Consider the following 6,107-nt stretch of genomic DNA (forward strand, 5'->3'; position numbering starts at 1 on the left):
TTATCAGGCTTATACCCCAGTGTACAAACATTAGGAACACCTGCTCTTTCCACGATATACACTACCGGTCAAAAGTTTTAGAACACCTACTCATTCAAGGGTTTTTCGTCATTTTTACAATTTTCTACATGGTAGAATAATAGTGAAGACATCAAAATTGTGATTTAACACATATGGAATCATGTAGTAACCCAAAAAGTGTTCAACAAATCAAAATATATTTTATATTTGAGAATCTTCAATGTAGCCACCCTTTCCTGGATGACATCCATCCAACTTGACACAACTGTGGGCCAGCATTCCTGTGGAAAGCTTAGGACACCTTGTCTAAGCCCCGACGAACTGAGTCTGTTCTGAAGGCAAAAGCGGATGCAACTCAATTTTGTACACTCAGTGTATTTGTTAATCTATTTCTGCACGGTATAATAAGGAAATAAGGAAATAGGGTGCATTGAGTTTTAAAGAGAGAAACAAAAGAGGTGGTAAGTGGGTGGTACGCTCCATTTCCACAGGAAATATACACTACAACGACGATACTGTCTTGTTGTTGTGCATTGTCACAGAGTACACTTTCCAAAAGACAATTAAACTGGATCTACTTCCCCCTTACCGGTAAATGTCTTCTCACTTCAATAAAACACATCAAACAATAGCATACTTCCATGCTGTTATCAGGTTGTTATGGAACTAATGGGCCAATTTATGTTTTATGAGGCGCTATTACAGTTTGTGGTTGTGACATGTCACCGTTTTCTGTAATGATAACTCAAAGAGTTATTCCACGACACAGCCAAACTGAACAATATCTCAAAAGCGCATTGTAGGCATACCTGATCTAAATATACAGTGGATTATAGGCATATATGATCTAAATATAGAATTATGTATTTCATTTTGACCGTGAAATTCAGGATGGAGATGGGAAGTCATTTGGGAGAAATTCTAGGTCTTCGTTGCTCTTCTGTATAACATGTCTGACCTCAGCTGCTATATCAACTGTCTGGTAAGAGGAAGCACGATATGATAAAAAGTCTTCTTCAGACTTCAACTTTATCCCCATACAATCCAGCAGATGTGACACGGTATTCTTTGCAGTGACGCTGCAACGTCTCTACCGGGAAGTCTATCAGACGAGGATGCAGTTTCAAATACTGACGGGAACTAAAATGTTTCATAAAACAAGCTATAAAATATATATTTTTACGGTCTAGGCAAAACAAAATATCTAAAATCAAAGTTATTTTGTCACGTGCGCCAAATACAACAGGTGTAGACCTTACAGTGAAATGCTTACTTACAGGCTTTAACCAATAGTGCAAAAAATGTATGAGGTGAACAATAGGTAAGTAAAGAAATAAAAACAACCGTAAAAAGACAGTGAAAAACAGTAGCGAGGCTATATACAGTAGCGAGGCTATACAAGTAGCGGGGGCTATATACAGACACCGGTTAGTCAGGCTGATTGAGGTAGTGTGTACATGTAGATATGGTTAAAGTGACTATGCATATATGATGAACAGAGAGTAGCAGTAGCGCAAAAGAGGGGTTGGCGGGTGGCGGGACACAACTCACGGGTATATTGAGGTGAAGGAAGAGTAAGAAAAAATGTTGTTGTTTTATGCATGATGTGTGAGAAGATATAGTAGATTGTCCATTCAACAGACGTCATAGAGAAGGTGGCACAAGTTGTTAGTGGGGCTAATGGTCTTTGATAGCCTAGGTCTGGTGTGGTTGTTAATGGATCATACAGTTAAAGTCGGAAGTTTACATACACCTTAGCCAAATACATTTACACTCAGTTTTTCACAATTCCTGACATGTAATCCTAGTACACATTTCCTGTCTTAGGTCAGTTAGGATCACCACTTTATTTTAAGAATGTGAAATGTCAGAATAATAGAGATAATTATTTATTTCAGATTTTATTTCTTTTCATCACAAAAGTTTACATACACTCAATTAGTATTTGGTAGCATTGCCTTTAAATTGTTTAAAACCTCTTGCAGATCAGTGGGACGGTAGCGTCCCACCTGACCAACATCCGGTGAAATGGCAGAGCGCCAAATTCAAATTAAATTACTATAAATATTAAACTTTCATGAAATCGCAAGTGCAATACATCAAAATGAAGCTTAACTTGTTGTTAATCCAGCCAAGGTGTCAGATTTCAAAAAGTCTTTACGGCGAAAGCAAACCATGCGATTATCTGAGGACAGCATCCAGCACACAAACGCATAACAGATCATTTTCAACCAGGGAGTTGCGACACGAAAGTCAGAAATAGCCATATAATATATGCCTTACCTTTGAAGATCTTCTTTTGGCACTCCAAAATGTTCCAGAAACATCACAAATGGTCCTTTTGTTCGATAATATCCTTTTTTATGTCCCAAAAATGTCCATTTATTTGGCGCGTTTGATTCAGAAATACACCGGTTTCAACTCGCCCAACATGCCTACAAAGTATCTAATAAATTACCTGTAAAATTGGTCCAAACATTTCAAACAACGTTCCTAATCCTTCCTCAGGTATCCTAAAACGTAAATAATCGATAAAATTTAAGACAGGATAATCTGTTTTCAACACCGAAGAAAAATACCACGGAGCGCTCTCCTGTCTATGCGCAATAAAATACTTCAGCCCTTCACAGTGACACAAACAATTTACAGCCGTACTTCTTCATTCCTCAAAAGAAAAACGTCAACCAATTTCTAAAGACGGTTGACATCTAGTGGAAGCCATAGGAACTGCAACCAGGGCCCATATAAATCAGGATTCCCAAAGAAAATTTGTGGAAAACACAATGAGCTCAAAAAAACTTTTCCCTGGATGGATTGTGCTCAGGGTTTCACCTGCCAAACAGTTTTAGAAACTAAAGAGTGTTTTCTATCCAAATCTACTATTATATGCATATCCTAGCTTCTGGGCCTGAGAAACAGGCTATTTACTTTGGGCATGCTTTTCATCCGGACGTGAAAATACCGCCCCCTATCCCAAAGAAGTTTTAACTTGGGTCAAACATTTCAGGTAGCCTTCCACAAGCTTCCCACAATATGTTGGGTGAATTTTGGCCTATTCCTCCTGACAGAGCTGGTGTAACTGAGTCAGGTTTGTAGGCCTCCTTGCTCGCACATGCTTTTTCAGTTCTGCCCACACATTTTCTATAGGTTTGAGGTCAGAGCTTTGTGATGGCCACTCCAATACCTTGACTTTGTTGTCCTTAAGCCATTTTGCCACAACTTTGGAAGTACGCTTGGGATCATTGTCCATTTGGAACACACATTTGAGACCAAGCTTTAACTTCCTGACTGATGTCTTGAGATGTTGCTTCAATATATCCACATCATTGGTGGATGATGATGCCATCTTTTTTGTGAAGTGCACCAGTCCCTCCTGCAGCAAAGCAATCCCCCAACATGATGCTGCCACCCCCGTGCTTCACAGTTGGGATGGTGTTCTTTGGCTTGCAAGCCTCCCCCTTTTTCCTCCAAACATAACGATGGTCATTATGGCCAAACAGTTCTATTTTTGTTTCATCCGACCAGAGGACATTTCTCCAAAAAGTACGATCTTTGTCCCCATGTGCAGTTGCAAACCGTAGTCTGGCTTTTTTAATGGCGGTTTTGGTGCAGTGGCTTCTTCCTTGTTGAGCGGCCTTTCAAGTTTATGTTGATATTGGACTCGTTTTACTGTGGATATAGATACTTTTGTACTTGTTTCCTCCAGCATCTTCACAAGGTTCTTTGCCGTTGTTCTGGGATTGGTTCGCATTTTTTGCACCAAAGTACGTTCATCTCTAGGAGACAGAATGGGTCTCCTTCCTGAGCGGTATGACGGCTGCGTGGTCCCATGGTGTTTATACTTGCGTACTATTGTTTGTACAGATGAACGTGGTACCTTCAGGCATTTGGAAATTGCTCCCAGGGATGAACCAGACTTTTGATTTTCCCATGATGTCAAGCAAAGAGGCACTGAGTTTGAAGGTAGGCCTTGAAATACATCCACAGGTACACCTCCATTTGACTCAAATGATGTCAATTAGCCTATCAGAAGCTTCTAAAGCCATGACATAATTTTCTGGAATTTTCCAAGCTGTTTAAAGGCACAGTCAACTTAGTGTATGTAAACTTCTGACCCACTGGAATTGTGATTTAGTGAATTATAAGTGAAATAATCTGTCTGTAAGCAATTGTTGGAAAAATGACTTGTGTCATGCACAAAGTAGATGTCCTAACCGACTTCCCAAACCTATAGTTTGTTAACAAGACATTTGCGGAGTGGTTGAAAAACGAGTTTTAATGACTTCAACCTAAGTGTATGTAAACTTCCGACTTCAACTGGTCTATACTGTGGACTGCAGGTGTGACTGCTTTAAAAATAGACCTTTTAATCAAAGAATGTTGTCCCAAATTACAAGTGATTTGTGTGACATGGTGCTCAGGAATTTGCTAAGCAACATCATGGCCTCTGGACCGTGTTTGTTACAGCAACTATCAGTATGATATTTATTTATACCTTTTTTTTACCCAAATGAAGATTTTCCATCAACAAAAACAGAGTGAAGAGTAATGGAAAGGTGGAGTAAAAATCAAAGTGATACGTGTTGAACCTTGACGCTGCTGTTTTGTACACTGACATGATGTCGGCCGAAACTGCCGGGAAAAAACCCCAACCACACGTGCACATACACACACACACAATCTTCCTGGAACCAGAGGAACGTGGTGTGTTCAGGACATAGACTCTACAGCACTCGATACACTGAGGACCATCTCTGGATACATAAATAACATTTGATTTGATTTGTCTGTCACATACACATGGTTAGCAGATGTTAATGCGAGTTTAGCGAAATGCTTGTGCTTCTAGTTCCGACCGTGCAGTAATATCTAACAAGTAATCTATTTCACAACAACTACCTTATACACACAAGTGTAAAGGAATGAATAAGAATATGTACATAAAAATATATATGGATGAGCGATGGCCGAACGGCATAGGCATGATGCAGTAGATGGTATAGAGTACAGTATGTAAACATTAAATAAAGTGCCATTGTTTATAGTGGCTAGTGATACATTAATTACATCCAATTTGCAATTATTAAAGTAGCTAGAGTTGAGTCAGTATGTTGGCAGCAGCCACTCAATGTTAGTGGTGGCTGTTTAACAGTCTGATGGCCTTGAGATAGAAGCTGTTTTTCAGTCTCTCGGTCCCAGCTTTGATGCACCTGTACTGACCTCGCCTTCTGGATGATAGCGGGGTGAACAGGCAGTGGCTCGGGTGGTTGTTGTCCTTGATGATCTTTTTGGCATTCCTGTGACATCAGGTGGTGTAGGTGTCCTGGAGGGCAGGTAGTTTGCCCCCGGTGATGCGTTGTGCAGGCCTCACTACCCTCTGGAGAGCCTTGCGGTTGTGGGTGCATCAGTTGCCGTACCAGGCGGTGATACAGCCCGACAGGATGCTCTCGATTGTGCATCTGTAAAAGTTTGTGAGTGTTTTTGGCGCTGCTGCACCTTCTTCACCACGCTGTCTGTGTGGGTGGACCATTTCAGTTTGTCCGTGATGTGTACTCCGAGGAACTTAAAATTTCCCACCTTCTCCACTACTGTCCCGTCGTTGTGGATAGGGGGGCTGCTCCCTCTGCTGTTTCCTGAAGTCCACGATCATCTCCTTGGTTTTGTTGACATTGAGTGTGAGGTTATTTTCCTGACACCACACTCCGAGGGCACTCACCTCCTCCCTGTAGGCCACCTCGTCGTTGTTGGTAATCAAGCCTGTCGTCTGCAAACTTGATGATTGAGTTGGAGGCGTGCATGGCCACGCAGTCATGGGTGAACAGGGAGTACAGGAGAGGGCTGAGAACGCACCCTTGTGGGGCCCCAGTGTTGAGGATCAGCGGGGTGGAGATGTTGTTTCCTACCCTCACCACCTGGGGGCGGCCCATCAGGAGACCCAGGGTCTCGAGCTAAATTATGAGTTTGGTGGGTACTATGGTGTTAAATGCTGAGCTGTAGTCGATGAACAGCATTCTTACATAGGTATTCCTCTTGTCCAGATGGGTTAGGGCAGTGTGCAGTGTGATTGCGAATGCGTCGTCTGTGGA

Source organism: Salvelinus alpinus, chromosome 26 (assembly GCF_045679555.1).
Source record: "Salvelinus alpinus chromosome 26, SLU_Salpinus.1, whole genome shotgun sequence".
NCBI classification, from domain to species: Eukaryota; Metazoa; Chordata; class Actinopteri; order Salmoniformes; family Salmonidae; genus Salvelinus; species Salvelinus alpinus.